This window comes from Theobroma cacao, chromosome 1 (genome assembly GCF_053813885.1).
Source record: "Theobroma cacao isolate CCN51 chromosome 1, ASM5381388v1, whole genome shotgun sequence".
In the NCBI taxonomy this organism is placed as follows: Eukaryota; Viridiplantae; Streptophyta; class Magnoliopsida; order Malvales; family Malvaceae; genus Theobroma; species Theobroma cacao.
Window position 1 is genome coordinate 34,459,324 of NC_142639.1, and position 20,532 is coordinate 34,479,855.

Consider the following 20,532-nt stretch of genomic DNA (forward strand, 5'->3'; position numbering starts at 1 on the left):
ACGGAGGACCTAATCAAAGGTAGCAGCAGGCAGAAGTAATCACGCTTTTGAAGCCGTAAGAGACGACAGAGTAAATTATAGGATAAGCGGATCAAGTCAATCTATTTCATCCCAAGTTGCTTTTTCTTAATCCCAACTATAAAGTGAAAAGCAAAAAAAAAAAGGTAGGTGAGATTAGAGAAGCAGTCATTAACCCAGAATCTGTCAAATAAGATGGCAATTCATGTATTGGATGAGTGCCAAACTCTGTGAACAAAAAGAAAAGAAGAATAGTAGGATAAAATTTCAGGTCCTTTTCATGTTGGTAACTTACTTGTTACGCGTTAACTAGCAATCACTCTACGGTGCTTCTGGTAAATAAATACGGCCGTTATTGAGAGTCAATTTTAGCATCTCTAGAAATGCAAAGTACAGTAGTAGTTTGTACTCGATGAACTAATAGGTGACGATGTGCACACTCCCCACTTCTGTCTCTAAATGAATAATTAATTAAATTGTTAGAGAGGAAATAGTTGCCTTAATGTAAAGAAAAGTAAGGGAACAATCATGTTTTGTTAATGGATTAAGACCTAATTTGGTATTGATGTTGTCATTGAAAAGGCTTGAATTGAGAAAAATGTGTGTAAATTTGTGACTTGAAATGTTTAAGTATTTGATATTTTCTTGTTTGTGAAGGGTTCAAATGTTTAGAAGGAACGTGATGTTGAAAAATAAAGAACAAGTTATATTTAATATTATTTAAGTAAATTATTATTAAAAGTTTATAAAAAGTATATTATTGTAAATTTTAATTTTAAAAATTTATACAAAATATAATTTTTAAATTTTCTTTAAAAAATTTAAATGACTTCAATTTAGAAAATAAATAATTATATTTCTTTTATATTTCATTTTAAGTTCAAAATATGTCAACATATCAAAAAAATGAAAATTCTATATATTCAAAGTAAAATTTTAAAAAGATGATAATTATTTTTACACCAAAAAGTAATCGAAGGGTAATTTTGTAATATTGCAAAATAAGGATAAATATTTAGTAATTCACTGAAACCGTGTTGGGTTTGATATTAAGTTAGCTGCCAAAAACTACATATTATTTCAAAAATAAAGTACAATGCCGATACCACCTATAAGTAATCTTAGGACATGGCATGTCTTCCCCACATCTCTTTGCATGAATTCCGAAGCGTAATCTCCCGCCGGTCCCGTGATACTGTCCTAATTAAGACTTTAAAATATATGCTAGAATTGGGCCATTTTTCCCCATTGCATCTGATCGCGTGTAACCCACGGCGAAGACTATGATTTTTTTGTTCGGTAATAAAAAAATAAAAAACGTTTACTAATTTTTTATTGGCTTTTTTTATCACATTTATTATTATCTAAAATATAAATTCAAGTTCTATAAGCAAAAGTATACACCTAATAATATAAAATATTAATAAAATCATAAAAACTAAAAAGGGAAACTTATTCAGATGGTTTGAGATAGTTGAAGTGTTAAACATGCCAAGCTGCGCGTGTGGAGATGGTGATTGAAAAGGGCGAAATTTGAATAAAAAAATTATTACTAGAAGGATTAAAAGAAAGTATCTGTGGTGAGGCCCCACCGCAACACAAAGCGCGTGAAAGTGGAGCCCACGCCTATGATTTTTGGAACGTGAGATGGCGCGAGAGTCGCGGGCTAGAAAGGCAAAGGAGCCAAGAAACTGGATCTTAAACCCTTTTCACATTTGCTGACTTTTTTTCGAGTTTTGATTTTTGAATGTTTCCCCGTCCCCCTCCTTTTTCTTCCACCCCCTCCTTGATTAGTAGCATTACTTGCGCAAATTACAAATCTGGTGGCTTGAAAGGTTCAATTTTCGAATTAGATGATGCTAGTATTTGAATTGGCCATCTGGCCTACCTTTAGCTCTTTAATCTTATCAAACAATATTGATGACATCTCAATTGACATTTTCATATTTGACCATATCCTATTTGGCTTTTGTTTTATTGCCACCACCGGATCTAGGGAGCCATTTGCTGAGGATACCTCATTGACTAATTGCACTGACAGAAACTTGGGGAGGAAAAAGGTTGACAGCGGTGGGTCATTCACTTGGGCCACCGAAACTTGTTTAAGAAAGCCTTCAAAGTGTTTTCATAATGGAGTTAAATTAACATTTGATTTGAATATTGAATTAGACTTTAGCCACTAAAGCTCGTAGGATTTCCCAACCTAATATAAATATTGAAATACTAATACATACGTGTACAAGGGTGTACTTATATTTGTGAGATCATGTATATTCATTTATGTGTTAATTGATCAAATTTAATTATTTATAACGATGATAACATATTTTTTATTTTTTTAAAATAAAGAAAAAAAATATTGATTAAATTTGTACTTTGAGCCGTGAAATTACATATCAATTAATTATTGTAGCAAATGTTTTGGCATGCATACTTTCTTTCTAATCATGTTAATTAAATATCAAATTCATACACTAGCCTAAACATTATTACTCAAGACGTAGTTGGAAGAATGGGAATTTGATGACATCTAATATGAAAGGAATGATATTTGTGTTGTCATTGTGCCAAGATAATCAAAGCCATTACTGGAGACAGATGACGGTAATCATGTCTATCATCGATTCACATCAAGCAACTACTTGCCTTCCAAACTACATTTTGTTGCACGGTATGACCAACTCCTCCCCAGTGGAGGTAGATAACCCACCTGTAATCGTGGCATTTTCTCCGCGTCTTTTGTCGTAGTAGCTGAATAAAGGGCGCAAATACTTGTTTGAATCATGTGCAAGGCATACTTGCCATTTGCCACGGACTTAATCATCCCACTTTCTTTTTCTTCGTGACAATATTGGGTGATCTCGAGGTAGTTGAACTAGAATTATACTCCCTTAACGAATAATAATCTCATTTTCTTGGCTAAGAGTGTAAAATTTTGAGTGATGGGTTTATGGCAGACAGTTTCCGACTTGAACCACCGAATTCATTAATTCAACAAGCGCTTAAGGAGTTCAGTGATGATAGCAGAGCCATCAGAAGAAATTATACAATAAAATGTTGAAATAAAAAAAAAAAAAAAAGTTAGACTCTGTTGTAAGCAGGGGAGGAGCTGAACAAACGGCGAATGTACACAATCTGAAGCACGCTTGAAGCAGCCAAAGCAAAGTATTCGACAAGAGTGTAGAAGACTACACGTTTCCTGGTGCTCTCACTTGCTGCAGTCACCAACAATCAAAGGTAAGGTCGTTCTTTTTTTGTCCCAAAAGTAATAAACTATTGAAATCTAACGAGACGCCTGCATTTGGAAAGGGCAAAAAAAGAGAGAAAAATGTGTTCAATTATATAATGTTGGATGAATACATGTTTCAAATTGTATTTAGTCAATCAGGGACATACAAAGGAGATTAGAAAACTAACTGTATCGATGGCGAGCATCGCGTGCTTTCAAATACTTCTGCTCGGCTGTAACAGACTCCAACACCTCTCTCAGTTCAGCAATCTTAACATGTGTAGGATGAAAATGTTCTGCGGAAGAAGTTGACACTCGACAGTCATGAAACTAGTCATCCACAAATAATGTCACGATAGAAGAACAAGAAGCAGAAGATAACGCGTGCAAAGGGCTAATACAGAAAGGTAAAAGTAAAGTGAACATTAAGTATAAACTAATACCATTTATGGCGACGTCATTTGTTTCCGGGATGTGGCCAACATGAAGGTAGAAGGCGACGGTTTCTGGAGTGGTAAGAGGATTATGAAAACAAAATTTGTAAATTCCGCGTCTTGGGGCTTTGAACTCGAACTTATCCCCCGATGTTCCTTTCAGAAAGTACACAAGCTTACCTCCTGGAGAAGTCACCTGCCTCAAAAGCCCTCAGAATTATTTTAAAAGAGAAAGTTCTTCGGTTTTTGCAGATGCAGGGCTCACATTTGTCCTTTACCTTAATGGAGGGAAGAATGTGATAAACTTCCCAATTGGGCTAGGCTAAAGGTTTTGTTGTTTCAGAACCAAACTATTATGGGACTCGGATTGCGTTATATCCTGACGTATTTGACAATATTCTCTGCATCTCTTAATCATGGTTTCCATTTTTCAAGTGTATTTCGAGCAAATCCGGCGTGCCAAACCATAATCACCCTAAATGTAATTTGGAAGAGAAAAAGAAAAAAAGAATGCAGACAATGCAAGTAGAGCTCACGGTGAATTCGATTCCAGGATGCTCAGAGTTCCAGAAAATCTCATGATCCGTGACGACAAAGTTCCCAGAAATTGTATCCCCTTCAGAGACAACGAGCTCGGACACACATTCGAACTCCGCTACTGTTATAGAAAGAGAAAAAACATGGTGGACACAGCAACTGACAAGACATCCAAAGACAAAACAGAATTTTGCAGATACATCATATCTGGTACATGTCTCCATTTGATTTTTGATCTTTACTGCTTTACTAATTTTACGTGGATCGACGTCTATCAGTTTCTTTGAACGTGTTTAATGGATCTGGAGTGGCAGATTATCTGCAATTTTGGGAACTAATGAAGGCAGGAAGTTCGGTAATATTGTTTGCAGGGCAGGTCACTCACATTATTATTCATCCATGGACAATAATTTTTTCTTTTTTGGGCCACATATCCATGGACCATGGTTGGGATACCTATAAACTTGGTTGAGATGATGGTATAATTCGTGTTTGTCTTATGTCCGACTTTGAAATAAAATTATAATAAGTGATATCATTTTTTATTTTATTCTTACACATTTATATTAAATTTTTTAAAAAATTAATTTTAACTTTGTGGTGCATCTTACTTATTTATGTTAAATTATAATCAAGTTATGCTTATTCTTACTTCATTACGTTTAAAATCATTATAATTTATTATAAATTGATTACGATATTTTTTACCCATTTTACATCACATGTTATGTATTTTTATCTTTATATTTACACGTTAGTGTTAAATTTTAAAATGTTAATATTTTATTTAATTGTGTAAAATTATATTTTTATGTAAAATTATTGTTAGCTAGTTTGAGGGTACAAATTATTTTCTATAATTTTTCATAAAAAAAACTAAATATTGAGTTATTTTATTTTACAATAAATGATATGACTTTTTCCTTTTAATTTGACACGTTTACTTTAAAAAATTTTAAGAAAGATAATTTCAACTTTACGGTGCCTTTTACTTTTTTAACTTTAAACTAAAAATATGTTATGCTTATTGTCACATTTTATCACGTTTGTAATCATCATAATTTATCTTAAGTTGATTACGACATTTTTTACTTATTATACATCAAATGTTACATGTTATTTATCTTTATTCTCACACGTTTATGTTAATATTTTAAAATGTTATTTTTAACATTAATATTTTATTTAATTGTGTGAAATTATACTTTTCGAGTATGGATACTAGGTAGTTAGTTGAGGGGTACAAATTATTATAAAATTTTTTACAAATAAAAATTGGATTTTCTATTTTCTAAAATTTTTAAGAAATATATTTTCAACTTTATGATGCCTTTTACTTTTTAAGTTTAAACTAAAAATACGTTATACTTTTTTTTTTTAATTTGGAGAAAGGGGATTCGAGTTCTTCTCTTTAAACCCATGCATCAATTAATAAGTCAAATGTTCGAATATATAAAAATATGTTATACTTATGGTTACCTTTCATTACGTTTCTAATCATAATAGTTTATCTTAAGTTGATTACGACATTTTTTAATTATTTTACGTTAAATATTATATATTATAAAATGATGCATGAAACCAGAAATGTGAAAAATAAGGTAAAGCACTCAAAGATAGAAACTTAAAAGGCAAAACATAAAACTGCCAGTTGCAAGGAAAGATTCATGGGATGTCAATTTTGATGTTTGTTGAGCCATCAATGTGGCTTGAACTTCAAAACATGCAACTTCTAGTCTCTTTTTTTTTTTTTTTTGCTTGTTTTATTCAAATAAAATGTATTTAGTGTTTGTTTGACTTGACTTTTTTTCAACTTATCTATTTTTTAAAAGTAAAAGTTAGGCCAAACATAAATTTTGAAAAGTTCTTAAAAAAATAGTTTTTTTTTTAAAGAAAAAATTTTTGAAAAAAAGAGCTTCAGGAAAAGCTCCTATGATAAGCTTTTTCTTCTTTTTTTTTTTTTAAAAATGCAAGAGAATTTTAATTTTTATTCCAAAAATATCCTCATCTGTTAAAAATAATTACAATATTACGGTCTCAAAAAAAGAAATACCCTTTATGATAATTTTAATCAAAATATTAACTTATAAAAAAAATTTTATCAAATAATTTTAGCTTAATTTTAAAAGCTATTATTTTTCATAAGAGCTTTATAATAACTTTTAAACTAGAAAAAAGCCAAGCCAAATAGGCTTTGAGTGCATGTTTGGCCTAGCTTTTTTTCAGCTTATTTACCTCTTAAAAGCAAAAGCCAAGACAAATATGATTTTTTGATAAGCTCTTAAAAAAAAGCAGTTTTTTTGAAGAACAAAATTTTTAAAAAAAGAGCTTAAAAAAAAGCTCCAAAGAGGAGCTTTTTCTTCTCTTCTTTTAAAAAAACATTAATTTTCAAGAAATACACATCTCTTAATTAATCTCCCTCTCCTCTTCTTCCCTCTACAAATTACCATTTTTCAATGTAAATCATGATTTCCCTCTTCTCTATCTCTCTCTACAAAAACTAATAAAAAAACAGAAGACCCAACAATAGAATATTAAAATCTAGAATTCTTTTATTCTTACAAAGATTGAGAGAAAAAAAAAATCTAAAATTCAAAACTGCATTCAAATACTATGTAAATATTTTCTCTCTTTTTCACAAAAAAAGGATTTTAATATTAAATACATCGTTTCCTCTTTTTTCTTCTTTTTTGGAAATTGAAGCATCATGGTCCGATTGCTTATTAGATCAACAAAAATATAATACTATTGCTACTATACAAGTTGAGATAGAAGCCCTAGCGCAGCCTTTTAAATATTCAATCATCTGGAAATTCTCACGAATGCCAAGGTTGGTTGAGATTCGACAAGCCTTTGTAGGTTTGGGATTATCAGGTGTTTATAATATACAATGGATGAATTATAAGCATATTTCAATTCATTTGTCAAACGAACAGGACTTTAACAGAATTTGGACCAAGCCAACATGGTTTATAGCAAAACAGAAGATGCGGGAGTTTAAGTGGACTTCATATTTTGAACCAGAGAAAGAACCTTCAATCGTGCTTGTTTGGACCTCATTTCCAAACCTTAGAGCACATTTATTTGAGAAATTTGCATTATTGTTAATCGCTAAATCCATTGGCAACCCTCATTGTGTGGATGAAGCAACTGCAAATGGAACCAAATCGAGCGTGGCTCGAGTTTGCATTGAATACGACTGCTTGAAGCCTCTAATGGACAGTGTTTGGATTATTGTGAGTAAAAGAGGCTCAGATGATATCACAAGTTGGTATTTACAAAAGGTTGAATTTTATCCTGTGTCAAAATATTGTAATCATTGCTATCATGTCAGACATGGGATCTCAAACTGTTTGGTGCTGAGGTAGAGAACTGAAACAGCTAAGTCAAAATCGATTGGAAACCACTGGGATAAACCCTTTGGAGATCATGCTACAGATCATTTTTTGGAGACAGATGATAAGAACCAGGGTAGAAAAGATCGAGCTAGTAACACAGAAAAGAGAAGGGCAGATCAACATATGGAGGTGCCAAAACATGGGAAACAATGGCAAGTAGTCGGTAAACCGAGAAAAAGCGAGGCAAAGGATCAAATGGGCAAGAAAATAGAATCAGAAAAGGATCCAAAGGATGCCAATGTACCGATCTTCAATAGATTTCAGACGATCATTAAGGATGAATATTGGGAGCAAAAACGAATCGAAAAATAGGCGCAAATAGAGCAAGTGAACAGTGATCCTACGAAGAAAAATATTTTTTTGGCTGCGCTGTTCGGCATGGATGCAGGGTGAGACATTGCGGGGGTAGTGATTCGTGGAATGGAAAAAGGTTAGAGGATGGGTAGTAGTACTCACAAAACTAATCAAAGACAGTGGATTATCTTAGAGGAGGAAGAAGAGTTATCCGCCAAAAAGCAAGCCTCAGAAGGAAATTTTTAACGGGTATTACCCGTGCATGAGGGTCGAGGATCAACTGAAAATTTACCTACTGTGTGAGAGGATGTTGTTCTTTTATTTGTAGCTGATAAGGGGCTTTCAGTCTTGGCAAGAATGGTTTCCGATCAAGGGTCCACTCATTTAAGAGTTGAGGAAAGTTCAAGAACTGACGGTGACCTGTTTGACAGTGTAGAGAATATTGACACTCGTGATTACGTGCAATGGGCTATGGAGAATGCCTCTAATGTAACCATTAGGAAGAACCAAAAGAAAAAAAATTTAAAAACAGATCTTAGACCGAGCGCCAGACTCAATAATAGCTAGTGGTAGTAAACTGCAGCTATCAGAGGTTGGCAGGCATTTGGAGGGCTAGCAACAGATTCAACCGCAAACTGAAATGATAGAAGGCAGTGGGGAATATATCCCTATGTTGGGTTTGGAAATGAGTCACCTCGGTCGTGGTCATGAAGTGAGTCTAGATGGCTTTCTTCAACTCGGCACTGTTCATCATGCAGGCACCAAACAAGCCGACCACGATATGCATGAGCAAGAACACTACGGCTTAAATAAAGAAATTAGTTTAACCATTTCCCATGCAACCATTCCCCATGCAAGCAGTGAAGGGCATTCGGTGAGAGATTATCATTATGAGGACTATGGGCAAAATGGGAGCATAAGCCGAGGAAAGGCAAAATAGATGCAAGATGATGATGATGATGGCAGATCACCTTCCAACATGGATCCATCACTAGAATCGGGCAGTCAACCTATTGAATATCACCCTGTGGCTTCCAGAAAAAGGAAATCTGATAGTGAGTTGTCTTACAACCCATATGAGGATGTCTCTTCTGAAAATGAAGCTCACTCGTTGACAGATAGAACCTGTGAAGATTCTGTCTCCATGCAATTCACTCTTAAAACATATCCATGATCAGTGCTTTAATTTGGAATGTGAGGGGAGTGGTTAGTAAAGTCATCCAAAGAAGAATAAAAAAGTTACAGTTGATGCACCATTGAATTGATGGTGCATGGGTTTCTGTTGGAATTCTATAGAAGGAAGTTGGGGTTTGAGGGAGCAACTTGTAATTGCTCTAAAAAAATATGGATATTCTGGAAACATGATGTTTTATGCTCCATCAGGTTTGATCACCCCCAATGTCTGCATGCCCAAATTTCTGTTCCTTGGCTCCTTTTAGCTTTTCAAATTTCCTTTATTTATGCTAAGTGCACTTGTTTGGAAAGAAAAAATTTATGGGATTTTTTTAGGCTTATAGCTACCGGAATTCAAGAACCATGGTTGGTAAGAAGAGATTTTAATGTAATACTTAGTAAAGATGAACAACTTCTTGGGGCCGATCCAAATGCAGGTTCAATGGAAGATTTTGCACTTACTCTCATTGATTGTGGCTTGATGGATGCAAGGTTTGAAGGGAATAAATATACTTGGACCAATGGCCATATGTTACAGCGTTTAGATCGGGTTATTTTTAATATGCAGTGGGCTTCCCATTTTTCCAGCACAAGGATTCAACATTTAAATCGTGATGGATCGGATCATTGTCCTTTATTGGTTTCATGTTCCAATTCTTATTTACAAAAGCCGTCCTCATTTCGGTTTATTCATGCATGGGTAAAACATCACGATTTTCTTAATTTTATAGAAAGGTGTTAGAAAGATCCAGTGCAAGGAACCAGGATGATGGCTTTTTGGCTTAAGCAAATAGGTCTCAAAAAGAGTTTGAAAGAGTGGAATAAACACGTTTTTGGAGATATATTTGGTAATTTTAAGGTAGCGAAAAAATATGCAGAAGAGGGAGAGAGTAAATTTTTCAGCAAGACCAGTCACCTGTAAACCAGTAGCAACTTCATCTTGCCTATGCTAAGCTTAGTCACCGCTCAACATCGAAGAAATGTACTGGCAACAAAAATCAGGAGTTCATTGGTTGGTAGAGGGTGAACGGAATGCAAAGTTTTTTCATATGAGAGTGCAAAAAAAAAAAAACGCGTGAAAAACTTTATTTTTAGAATAAAAAATAGTGAAGGGGATATTATTGAGGAACCGAGATAGATTGAATCTTTAGCAATAGATTATTTTGCCCATCTCTTGAAGGCGGAAGCTACAGATCTTACTAGGTTTAATGCTAGTTTTATCCCTCATTTAATTTCTAAACATTACAATCATAGCTTGTGTGCAGAACCTACCATGACAAAATTGAGGGCAACGGTCTTTGATATTGACAAAGATAGTGTAGTAGGATCGGATGGATTTTCATCTTATTTTTATCAGCAATGTTGGCCCCATAATTGCAGATAATCTTTTGGCAGGAGTGAGGAGTTTCATCAATAGAGCTATGTTGCTGAGGGGAGTAACTTCTATAACTTTAGTTCTTTTATCTAAGAAACCGGATGCAAATTCATGGGGTGATTTTTGCCCAATCAGTTTATGTACGGTATTAAATAAAATTGTAAAATCTGAGCCTATAAATACATGTCATAACATACATGCACTGAGTAGCATGTTATTATGCTAGGAAAGTCCCTAAGAATAGACGAAACCCGGTATTGTACCTAACGGTACACTTAAATTAATTTAACCTCGAACTAGTTCAAATAGGAATCGTAGGATGAAATTTAACATTTTATAGTCAAGGAATGACTAAAAATGATTATTCGGAGTTCGAGGGTTCATTTGGGGAAAAATTAAAAATTTTGATGTTCAGGGGTAAAATCGTAATTTTTTCTCATGTAGACAAAATTTGAGATTTTGAGAGAATTTAGATCACATTTGACAAATTGGAGAATGGTATGAGTATAAGGGATAAAAAATATGTCTATGGGCAATTTTTCAATTTTTTGGGCAAAAATGTAATTTTTTACTTTTATGGGGGTAAAAGTGTAAATTTCAAAAATTACTCCACTGAGACTTTGGATAAGTCTGAGAATTTTATCTAAGCTATGGATATGTGGGACAAGGGTATGGTGAAAATTTGGAAACAAATGGGTAAATGGGAAAGTGACACGTGGTATTTTTTTAATGATATAATATTATTTTAATAAAAAGTCAGCCCATTTAAACCCCATTTTAAGTGCTGGCCGGCCATAAGGGAGAACAAGAGAGAAAATAGAGAGGAAAGGAAGAAAAAAAGAAAAACCAAAGAGAAACAAGAAAATTCAAAGGGAAATTCACGTTTTTCGCCCGTTTACGCGTCTAACGGTAAGATTTTTCGACTTTAGCTTGATTTCTACCTTTCTTATGCCTTTGTTTCCATTTAGCATGCTTGAGGAGAGAGATCTAAAAGTGACATCAAGGGTTGGATGAAATTCTAGGGGAGAGATTTTGAAATTTTTAGGTTTTGATTTTTAGTTAAATTGGTAGTTTTAGTTAGTTAAATGTGTTTAGAAATTAAATTGGGCAAGAAGCGTTAAATTTTCACAATATCCACCCTTGGCCGAATCTGCAATGAGGTACAATGATGATGATCTGATTTTTATTCTAAGAGAAATGAAGAGAAAATGATGAAAAATGGTTAAATGTGATAGAAAAATAAAGTAGAAAATTTATCGAGTTAATGTTCCATTTTTGGCTGAATTTTCCAAGGAGGAAAGTGAACTGATTTTGGTGATTTTAGAAGGTTATTGGCTGATATTTAATGGTTAGAAATGTTGGAGAGAGAATGAGACGATTTAGAGCTAAAATGGAGCGCGTTAGCAATTTATCGGGTAAAGTGCCAAAAATAGGTTAATACCGCGTTTAAGCCATTTTTGGTTATTGCATTTCATACCATGCATTAGTATAGGATTTAAGTCAAATATATAGTGATTTAGCATTAATGTGATGAATTGAGTAAATTTTTGCAATGTGTCTAGGAGGAGAGCCTTCCGGTAAAGGTAAGAAAATCGTACTCGACGAGTAGTTATCGGGGCACCTAAAAAAAGCAATTAGTTAGTACAAACGGTGAGTAAACCTATTATTATTGTGAATTATCTAGAGTTATTTTAAAAATGCTCTTTATGTATTTTATGAAATGAAAATGAGATTAAAACAGGATTTTTGATGTTTTAGAAATAAATGTGACAAAAAAAATATATTGTGTTGATTATGAAATTGAGTAATTGGAGGCTATTAACTATCTTGAAAATTATATATTTTCCTATGAATGGCTTATGAGATATAAGTATATGTGGCTATATTTTGTAAGTACATTGGAAAATTTATGTAAGCTGTTTTTACTATGCAAGCTGGATAAATAAATAAAAGCCACATTATACTGTCGAAATTTTATTAAAATTGGTGGGTTAGTCACTGCAGTGACGGGTTTCCGTGGACTGTCTATTAGAGGGGCACGGTAAACCCGATTATATAGTTACTCCAGTTGTAGAGGCGATGAGGGTAATTCCCGAGGTAGTATTAGAGCTCACTTCACGTCGAACCCCCACGTGAATGTGTGACTCGGCCAACGCCAAGGAACGGCTTGTTTTAAAAATAAAAATGTGTTTCACATGTAAATGTTATAACAACCTTGGCGAACTCGGTTAGATGCCTCGGCCAAGGTATCCCCGAGGATTAGTTTTGGCTTGAGCCTTGTTTTCTTTTATAAAAGACATAAGCCTTAACAACTGTTTTGGTAAATTACAAATATCTTATGGTTTAAGAAATAAATTGAAAACATTATGAAATGGTTTGTGATTTGTTGTTTAAACTTGCTTCCATTTTACTCGCCTTTAGATATTTATGATAATGTCTGTTTACTCATTGGGATTGCAAAAATCTCACCTACCTCATTTCCAAACATTTCAGGTCTGTGGTAGCTTGTAGATACCCTATTTTGTCGAGAATTCCAGTTGACATCTCTACCACACAGACAGTAGGTTTCTAGCACCAACACTGGGTGTTTTTTGGGCCACTTGTCATTGTAACTATTATTGTACATTATAACTTAATAAATTTTTGTATGTATGAATTTATTTTACTTACACATTACAAAAGATTTCTTACATGTGTTTCTATAAATATTATTTTATATAAAAATGCTATATTTTAATCAATATTTTGAATAGTGATATTTGTCTATAAGTCCTTTAAAAAAAAATTTTCTTTGGATTTATTTGAGCCGAAAATGACCGGTAATTATTTTAAATGGAATGTTTAACAACGATTGCTCACAAAAAAGGAAAGAAACTGATATGTAAGCCTTGCGGGATTTCAGTTGGTATTTCGGGTAATGAGTGTCAATCGGGACGTCGTGGCGGTTGTCATGGGCCCGAGGGAGGTTTCAGGTCATGACAATTCAATTGGTATCAGAGCTTTTGGTTTAAAAGCTTATGGTTTTGAAAGAAGTTTTTGATTTTTAAAGTTCTTAGATTTAAAGTTATTTTTAAAATAATTTACAATGTCAGTGTGGCCCAGTTAAGATTAGTCAGTTGCATGTAGTTGCATATAGAGTTTTAAGTTGTCTAAACCAATTTTGTTCTTTTTGTAGATCATTATACCTCCTTGATGTGAGCTACCACCTATTACTAGATCTACCGGTAGGGGAAGAGGTCACCCCAGACAGAGTCGATCGGATTCCATAGAAGAGGAGTCGGCTGCTTTTTCTTCTAGAGCAGTTTCTACTGCTGAGTCTACGGACCTTCCTGTACCTCCTCCACCACCTGTTGCTACTCTTGGCGTACCTGCCATGACAACCGAGGTAGCTCAAGCATTAGTGGCTTTTCTCGCTACTCTTACAGGTCAGGCTCAGGTTGGTCCAGTTTCACCCACTGTTTTCCCTGTAACAGTCCCAGTACCACCACCTCCTATTCCACCCCAAACACCGGATGTCTCCATTTCTAAGAAATTGAAGGAAACTAGACAGTTGGGTTGCGTCTCGTTTACTGGTGAGTTGGATGCAACTGCAGCTAAGGATTGAGTTAATCAAGTTTTGGAGACTCTTTCTGATATGAGATTAGATGACGACATGAAGTTAATGGTGGCTACTAGATTACTAGAGAAGAGGGCCCATACTTGGTGGAATTCGATGAAGTCCCGTTCCACAACTCCTCAAACATGGTCTGACTTCCTCAGAGAATTTGATGGTCAGTATTTTACTTACTTTCATCAGAAAGAAAAGAAAAGAGAATTTATGAGCTTGAAACAAGAAAATCTAACTGTAGAGAAGTACGAGACTCGTTTTAACGAGTTAATGTTATATGTGCCGGATCTGGTGAAATCTGAGCAGGATCAGGCAAATTATTTCGAGGAAGGGCTCCGTAATGAGATCAGGGAACGGATGATAGTGACTGGTATGGAGCCACATAAGGAAGTTGTGCAGACGGCCTTACGGGCTGAGAAGCTCGCCACTGAGAATAGACGGATCCGAGCTAAGTTCGCAAAGAGAAAAAATCCGCCTACGTTCCCGGGTCAGTCTTCAAAGAGAGGTAGAGATTCGACATCTACTGCAAGAAGTACTACCTCAGCATTTGTGGCATCCACTAGACCTCAATCTCAACAGTCGCAGCCGAAATCTTCTAGATTTGATCGACCAGTGATGAGTAGTCAGGGGAGGACTTTAGGAGGATTGGACAGATGCCGTAATTACGGAGGATTTCATGTTGGGTCATGTAGACAACCTGTAAAGTGTTTTCAATGCGGCCAACAGGGGCATATCAAGAGAGATTGTCCTCAGTTGAGACGAGGTACAATAACTACTTCTACTCCTTTGACTCGTCCTAGTATACAGCGGAGAGACACTTCGGGATCACAATCCAGACAGGGCCCAGTGATACGGTCAGGCATGGGGAGTAATACCCCAGAGCAGCCATCTTTCAAACTACAACCCCAGATTTTGACCAAGGTCTTTGCAGTGACTGAGGATGAAGCCCGAGCTCGACCTAGCACCGTGATAAGTACTATGATTGTGTTTGATAGAGATGCAAATGTTTTGATAGATTCAGGCTCCGATAGATCATACGTGAGCATATCATTTGTATCATTCTCAGATAAGAACCTGTCATCATTAGAGGAAGAGATTATAGTGCATACTCCTCTAGGCAAGCGATTAGTAAGAAATACGTATTATAGAGACTGTGGTATTAAAGTTGGGGAAGAAGAATTCATGGGTGATTTAATCCCTTTGGAGATTCGGGACTTTGATTTGATCTTGGGTATGGATTGGTTGTCCACTCATCGAGCAAAACTGGATTGTTTTAAGAAAGAAGTGATTCTCCAGAGTTTAGAGGGAGCAGAAGTTGTATTTACGAGAGAGCGTCGAGTATTACAGTTTTGTGTAATCTCGGCCCTCAAAGCTTTGAAATTGGTACGAAAGGGATATCTGGTATACTTGGCTCACGTGATTGATATATCGAGGGAGGAACTTAAGTTAGAGAATGTCCCTGTAGTAAGTGAGTTCCCTGATGTATTTTCTGATGAATTACTAGGACTTTCTCCGGATCGTGAGTTCGAATTCACTATTGATTTACTTTTGGGTACCGCACCTATCTCTATTCCTCCATATAGAAGGGGTCCGACAGAGTTGAAGGAGTTGAAAGTGCAGTTGAAAGAGTTAGTGGACAAGGATTTTATACGCCCTAGTACATCTCCGTGGGGAGCACCGATTTTATTTGTGAAAAAGAAAGATGGTACACTTCGGTTATGTATCGATTACCGACAGCTTAACAGAATGACCATTAAGAACAAGTATCCGTTACCGAGGATTGATGATCTTTTCTATCAATTACAGGGAGCTACAGTATTTTCTAAGGTTGATCTGAGGTCTGGGTATCATCAGTTAAGGATTAAAGAATAGGATGTACCCAAGACAACGTTCAGGACTCGGTACGGTCATTATGAGTTCTTGGTCATGCCTTTTGGGTTAACTAACGCACCGACAGCTTTTATGGATCTCATGAACAGGGTGTTCCACCCTTACTTGAACAAGTTTGTTATTGTGTTCATTGATGACATACTGGTTTACTCGAGAGATAATGATGAGTACGCTACCCACTTGTGTATAGTATTACAAACTTTGCGAAAAAGACAGTTGTATGCAAAGTTTTCGAAGTGCGAGTTTTGGTTACAGGAAATGGTATTCTTGGAACACGTAGTATCGAGAGCTAGAATATATGTTGATCCCAAGAAGATAGAGGCAATTTTACAATGGGAGCAACCTAAGACAGTGACAGAGATTCGTAGTTTTCTAGGATTAGCCGGTTATTATTGGAGGTTTGTTCAGGGTTTTCCTTAATAACAGCTCCTTTGACCCGTCTAACTCGTAAGGGAGTTAAGTTTATGTGGGATGATGTTTGTGAGAATCAATTTCAGGAGCTAAAAAACTGGTTAACCTCCGCTCTTGTTTTAACACTTCCTGTGAGTGGTAAGGGATTTGTGGTGTACAGTGATGCATTTAAGTTAAGGTGTGTGTTGATATAGGATGAGAAAGTAATAGCTTATGCTTCTCAACAATTGAAGAAGCATTAAGCAAATTACCCTACCCATGATTTAGAGTTAGCAGTAGTGGTGTTTGTTTAAAAAATTTGGAGGCATTACTTGTATGGTGAGCATTGTCGGATATTTATGGATCACAAGAGTTTAAAATATTTGCTCAACCAAAAGGAGCTTAATTTGAGGCAAAGGCGATGGTTGGAGTTGATAAAAGATTATGACTTGGTGATAGACTATCATCCGGGAAAGGCGAACGTTGAAGCTGATGCCTTAAGTCGTAAGTCTTCATCGTCTTTAGCAGCACTTCAGAGTTGTTATTTTCTAGCATTATTAGAGATGAAATCTCTTGGGGTCTAGTTAAGAAATGGTGAGGATGGATCCTTATTGGCAAGCTTCATTGTGCGACCTTCGTTACTTAATCAGATCAAGGACATTCAGAGATCTGATGATGAGTTAAGAAAAGAAATTCAAAATGGGGGAGTCAGTGAGTTCAGATTTGGAGAGGGTAACGTCTTGATGTTTAGAGACCGAGTTTGTGTTCTTGAGGAAAACTAGTTGAGACAGGCGATCATGGAAGAAGCCCATTCATCTGCCTATGCATTACATCTCGAAAACACCAAGATGTATAGGACTATCAGGGAGAATTATTGGTGGCTGGGTATGAAACGAGACGTAGCAGAATTCGTAGCCAAGTGTCTCGTATGTCAACAAGTTAAGGCGGAGCATCAGAGGTCAGCAGGTACACTTCAATCTTTACCTGTTCCCGAGTAGAAATGGGAGCATGTAACATGGATTTTGTTTTGGGACTGCCGCGGACACAAAGGGGAAAGGATGCAATTTGGGTGATCATAGATCGGTTGACTAAGTCCGCTCACGTTTTAGCTGTCCATAGTACATACTCTATTGAGAAGCTAGCTCAGCTCTATATAGATGAGATTGTGAGGCTACATGAAGTTCCCGTTTCTATAGTGTCAGACTGAGATCCTCGATTCACTTCTTAATTTTGATCGAAATTTCAAGAAGCTCTCGGAACCAAATTGAAATTTAGCACTGCTTTGCACCCACAAATGGATGGTCAGTCAAAGAGGACTATCTAGACTATGGAAGATATGTTGAGGGCTTGTGTCATGGATTTTCTTGGGAGTTGGGATAGACACTTGCCGTTAGTGGAATTTGCTTACAACAACAGCTTCCAGTCCAGCATTAGTATGGCACCATACGAAGCTTTATATGGAAGAAAATGTCGTACTCCACTTTGTTGGGACGAAGTGGGTGAAAAGAAGTTAGTTAGTGTGGAATTGATCGAGCTAACTAATGACAAGATCAAGGTTATACGAGAGAGGCTAAAGGTAGCCCAGGATAGGCAGAAGAGCTATGCAGATAAATAGAGAAAAGACTTGGAGTTTGAGATCGATGATAGAGTTTTTCTTAAGGTTTCTCCTTGGAAAGGTAATAATTTGAATGCTTTGTGGTATTAAGTTTTATTTGATTATATTATTGTGGTAAATTATGATATCTTGTTGGATAATGAAAGGTGTGATCCGGTTTGCAAAGCGAGAAAAGCTCAATCCGAGATACATTGGACCTTTTCGTATTATTGAAAGAATTGGGCAAGTGGCGTATAGACTAGAACTACCTTCGAAGTTAGATCAGATCCACAACGTTTTTCATGTCTCCATGCTTAAGAAATATGTACCAGATCCCTCTCACATCCTCGAAGCACCTCCGATCGAGTTGCATGACGATTTGAAGTTCGAGGTGCAACCTGTGAGTATCTTGGATCCAAAGGATCGAGTACTGAGGAACAAGAGTATTTCAATGGTTAAAGTGTTGTGGAAAAGTGCTCGAATGGAAGAAATGACATGGGAAGTAGAGCATCAGACGAGGAGCCAATGCCCGCATCTATTTGTCGAATCTGGTAAGCGAACTTTTGAGGTCAAAATTTTATTTTAAAAAGGGTAGAATTGTAAAATCCGACCCTATAAATACATGTCATAATATACATACACTAAGTAGCATGTTATTATGCTAGGAAAGTCCCTAAGAATATACGAAATCCGGTATTGTACCTAACGGTACACTTGAATTGATTTAACCTCGAATTAGTTCAAATAGGAATCGTATGATGAAATTTAACATTTTATAGTCAAGGAATGACTAAAAATGATTGTTCGGAGTTCGAGGGTTCATTTGGGGAAAATTGAAAATTTTGATGCTCAGGAGCAAAATCGTAATTTTTCCACTCGCGGACAAAATTTGAGATTTTGAGAGAATTTAGATCACATTTGACAAATTGGAGAATGGTATGAGTATAAGGGATGAAAAATATGTCTATGGGTAATTTTTCAATTTTTTGGATAAAAATGTAATTTTTTACTTTTACGAGGGCAAAAGTGTAAATTTCAAAAATTACTCCACCGAGACTTTGGATAAATCTGAGAATTTTATCTAAGCTATGGATATGTGGGACAAGTGTATGGTGAAAATTTGGAAACAAATGGATGAAATTTTAAAAATGGGCTAATGGGAAAGTGACACGTGGTATTTTTTATAATGATATAATATTATTTTAATGAAAAGTCAGCCCATTTAAACCCCATTTTAAGTGCTGGCCAGCCATAAGGGAGAACAAGAGAGAAAATAGAGAGGAAAGGAAGAAAAAAAGAAAAACCAAAGAGAAACAAGAAAATTCAAAGGGGAATTCACATTTTTCGTTCGTTTACGCGTCTAATGGTAAGATTTTTCGACTTTAGCTTGATTTCTACCTTTCTTATGCCTTTGTTTCCATTTAGCATGCTTGAGGAGAGAGATCTAAAAGTGACATCAAGGGCTGGAGGAAATTCTAGGAGAGAGATTTTGAAATTTTTAGGTTTTGATTTTTAGTTAAATTGGTAGTTTTAGTTAGTTAAATGTGTTCAAAAATTAAATTGGGCAAGAAAGCATTAAATTTTCACAATACCCACCCTTGGCCTAATCTGCAATGAGGTACAATGATGATGATCTGATTTTTATTCTAAGAGAAATGAAGAGAAAATGATGAAAAATGGTTAAATGTGATAGAAAAACAAAGTAGAAAATTTATCGAGTTAATGTCCCATTTTGGCTGAATTTTCCAAGGAGAAAAGTGAACTGATTTTGGTGATTTTAGAAGGTTATTGGCTGATATTTAATGGTTAGAAATGTTGGAGAGAGTATGAGATGATTTAGAGCTAAAATGGAGCGCGTTAGCAATTTATCGAGTAAAATACCAAAAATAGGTTAATACCGCGTTTAAGCCATTTTTGGCTATTGCATTTCATACCATGCATTACTATAAGATTTAAGTCAAATATATAGTGATTTAGCATTAATGTGATGAATTGAGTAAATTTTTACAATGTGTCTAAGAGGAGAGCCTTCTGGTAAAGGCAAGAAAATCCTACCCGACGAGTAGTTATCGGGGCACCTAAAAAAAGTAATTAATTTGTACAAACGGTGATTAAACCTATTATTATTGTGAATTATCTAGAGTTATTTTAAAAATGCTCTTTATGTATTTTATGAAACGAAAATGAGATTAAAACAAGATTTTTGATGTTTTAGAAATAAATGTGACAAAAAAAATATTGTGTTGATTATAAAATTGAGTAATTGGAGGCTGTTAACTATCTTGAAAATTATATATTTTCCTATGAATGACTTATGAGATATAAGTATATGTGGCTATATTTTGTAAGTGCATTGGAAAATTTATGTAAGCTGTTTTTACTATGTAGGCTGAATAAATAAATAAAAACCACGTTATACTATCGAAATTTTATTAAAATTGGTGGGTTAGTCACTGCAGTGACGGGTTTCCGTGGACTGCCTATTAGAGGGGCACAGTAAACTCAGTTATATAGTTACTCCGATTGTAGAGGCGAAGAGGGTAACTCTCAGGGTAGTATTAGAGCTCATTTCACGTCGAATCGTCACGTGAAT

General features: G+C 35.3%; 1 long non-coding RNA gene across 1 annotated transcript; it reads left to right on the plus strand.

Moving 5' to 3' along the window:
• The first annotated feature begins 2,841 nt into the window (after positions 1–2,841).
• On the plus strand, positions 2,842–4,763 carry LOC148764760 (uncharacterized). The gene is made up of 2 exons (XR_016028331.1): positions 2,842–3,255; positions 3,532–4,763. It is a non-coding gene; the product is annotated as an uncharacterized LOC148764760 (long non-coding RNA).
• Positions 4,764–20,532: the final 15,769 nt, after the last annotated feature.